The sequence below is a fragment of the Neolamprologus brichardi genome, chromosome 17, assembly GCF_056152115.1.
Source record: "Neolamprologus brichardi isolate AB-2024 chromosome 17, ASM5615211v1, whole genome shotgun sequence".
In the NCBI taxonomy this organism is placed as follows: Eukaryota; Metazoa; Chordata; class Actinopteri; order Cichliformes; family Cichlidae; genus Neolamprologus; species Neolamprologus brichardi.
The window spans coordinates 5,664,709-5,668,338 of record NC_142120.1 but is presented as its reverse complement, the minus strand read 5'-3'; positions in this window follow the sequence as shown (position 1 = coordinate 5,668,338).

The following is a 3,630-nucleotide window of genomic DNA, read 5'->3' as shown; positions in this document are numbered from 1 at the left end:
AGCTGATTAAACAAGTGTCATGAGATAATAACAAAATGCAAAGATTGGTGACAGCGCTTGGAACCATAAGGCAACAAAAACTGTGAGAAATAAATTAGGCTCTGCCTGTGAATCACTCTTTGCTTCTCTTCTTCCTTCCATCCTATCTTTTCATATATCACTCTCCACTTGCTGTCTATCTGAGAACAAGGCACAACTTGCTATTGCAATAAACTATAATTTAATTATCCACACCTAACAACTCTTGCACTTAATCTATAATAAAATGATGACAGAAAAATGTTATAGCACTGCCTTTAGTAGCCTCACACAGCTCCTACTGTTTCCTCCTCGTGTCCTTACCAAGCATGTCTGGACAATGTTATATCATGAGTAATATTGTTTTTAAAAATCCATCTAAATAAAACACACATGCACGCACACACAGTGACATTTTAGACCTTCTTCAGAATACTGTATACACCATGGGCATCACGGTGCTGATCCAGAATCCTTATTATTATTTATTACTAGAGCTACAATAATAAAGCAATGAGGAGGGGGAAGTAATAAATATGAAATAATGTATTTATGATTATTCCATTTGTTTCACTATCCACTCTGTGCAGGGGCAAAGCTTATTACATTTTTAAACTGTAGAGAGACAATAATTTTACTGCTGTAAAATCCAAATTTTGTCTTATTTAAAATATAAATCTAATATAATCTGCTTCTTAATGTATGTTCTTTAAAATACAGCGTGTGTTTTTAATATATTATAATTATAATAATGCATAATTATGTGGACATGCATATTAGACAGTTTTTTAGTGAAATATAATCCCTCCAGAAAGGCAGGAAAAGCCCGGAAACTTACTTTAAAACTAAATATGTTCTAAATACTTTAAAACTAAATATGTTCCCTAAAACGGTGACAGAGCTACAGACCCATGACAGCCTTACCCAGGTAGCCAGCAGCTATGACCAGCACTACTTGTGCAGTTAATAAAAGGGCAGGTAATGTTTGTCACGCAGTTGCACACGCAGCACGCTCGTTTGTTTCAACATACCAACGTGTACATAATAAGCTAATACTCCTGGGTGCTATACACTACAGTGTACGCTGTACACCTACTTACTGGTTTTGTCGCATCAGTCTGTGTCTCTGAGTTAACTTGTGTTTCTCCTACAGCTCCGGACCGCAAAAAATGCGCGTGCTCTTTGTGAGCTCGTTCCCGGCTCGTAACCAGCGCGTTCTGCCGTCAAAGGCGATCATTGGTTAAATGTGATCATGTGACTGATGCAAGCCAGATCCTTTTATTTTATTTAACTGTGATTAATAGTTAAATATTATTGTTGAGGGGCAAAGACAGGACTCCGCACGCACACACACATTAAAAAAAAATTTTTTTAAAAAGTTGCCTCAACAAAAGGGCACTTTGGGCACCCATCAGGAAAGGGGCGGGTGCTCAAGCCCCTCTAGCCCCCCCCTCTGCACGTGCCTGCTTACTTGTCATTTACGCACACATAACATTCCCCAGGAATCAGTGCACCCCCTCCGGACCAACACTGCTCATTCGACATTAAACTGCCCACCTTACTAACCGGATGATGTCACTAGAAGGTGGGCTGGCCCAAACTGACAGAAGACTGAATCTTAAATGAGCTTATATAAACTTATAAACACCAATAAACTATTCTATGAACTTTGGGGCCTTTTATACAAAGTAACTGATACTGTGGTATTTATGTTTTGTGCACACACTGGATCAGGATGTTGTTAATATTTGGATACATTGTACCGAGTAATGAAAATCTGATTCTGTGACATAGATGTTGAGTGTTGAGTGAAGCACATATCATTTTTATCCTAACCCCACCACAGTGTCCAAGTTTCAGTCTTCTTGGCTCAACTGATTTTCAGTGGAAGTTTTCAGTAAAGTTTGGTACTAAAATAGGAATTGGCAGGATTTGGGTAGGCTTTGAAAAGTGAGAAGAAACATGGTGATCTTGGAGGTCTTCACTTTTGGACTCGATGTTTCCCATCTCAGTACTAACTGCCCACATGTATTGCCCACACAAGAACAAGAAACAAATAAAAAGAAATAATCTTACCTGCTTCTTCCTGAATGTATTCATATAATAGAATTTCAGCTGGCAGTAGAGTAGAATTAAGTGTATCTGTGATGTGTAAAAAAGAAAGAGGACAATAATAACGCAGATTGTATCAAAAGTACAAATAAAGTATTATGATGAATTGGACTATCACTTTTCAAATATAGTAAAGTTATTCATTATGACTCAGTGTATTTTGGTTGGGCGTTTAGAGTAAGTTTAGTACATTGCTTCGTTGCAATTAAAAGTGGTCACATTGGATAAAAATTCAATCCAGATGTCCCAGAGTGCTTGAAAACCCTCCACTTCCCTCCATGCAAGCCCTGGTAATGTCCCTTTCACTGCATTACACATGCACACATCCTCAGCATGATACTGAAACACAACAGCCCAATGGGAGTGTGGACGTCAGGTCAGGGAGGAATCTGGGACAATGTCTGTGCCAATGCTTGTTGTCCTGTAAAACAAGAGACATTTCCATAGAGCTTTATTTGTTCTGTAATATTGCTGGATCCACTTTCTTATGGAGTGTAATGTTGCTGGCTTTTGTTAATTATTTATATCATTGATCTCTGTCCCTGTGTTTCTTAGTGTTCAACTCTCCCCAGTTTCTTCAGTGTTTCACTCTCTGGGTCACTTTTTTATTGCTTCAAGTAGTCTTTAAGTAGTCTTCAGGAATAGTTCTCCAGGCTTCTTGAAGAACATTCAAAGTCTTCTTTGGGTGCTGGCTGCCTTTTGTTTACTTCTCTGTTAAGCGGGTGCCGCTTTGCTTCATTAATGTTAAGGTCTCGCTTCTGGGGAGGCCAGTCAGTGACTCATAGTGTTCTGTTGTGTGTTTATCTAGGTATGCTTCGACTGCATTGATGCTGTCATGCTGAAAAATAAAGTCACTGCCAGATACTTTCAACATGGTATTGCGTTATTGATCCGACACTTTTCTGTGCTGATAATTCCATTAATTTTGACAAGAAAGCCAATGCCCCTGGGAAAAAATGCAGCCACAAACCATGACAGAGCCTCCACCGTGTTTTACAGATGGCTGTCGACACTCTTTCCTGATCCCCTCCTGATGCATTTCGATGACATAAATATAATATTTGGATTCATCTCTCCATAGCTAAAGAAGGTAAAATGTATTTATTAAGTGCTCTCACAAAGAGCTACATACAGAAAGAGTGAACTATATAAATACATAAAGTACAATAATAGGCAAGAAAATTTTTTTTTTTACTGTTGCTACTGATTTTCAGTCCAGTTCTTTTGTAGTCTGGTATTCCTCAGCCTTTTCTCCCTGTTCCTGTTTTTTCCTGAAGAACAGCTTGTTGACAGTCACCCTTCCATTGAGACTAGGGATGCACCGATACCGATACTGGTATCGGGTATCGGGGCCGATACTGTAAAATGTGTGTGTACTCATACTCGTGAAAGTTAACCGATACCATGAACCGATACTAACTTATTTCATTAATCAGAGGGTGGCTTGGCATTTTTGTTGTAGTTTTTTAGATTGGCCACTAGGGGGACATCCCGTGCTAA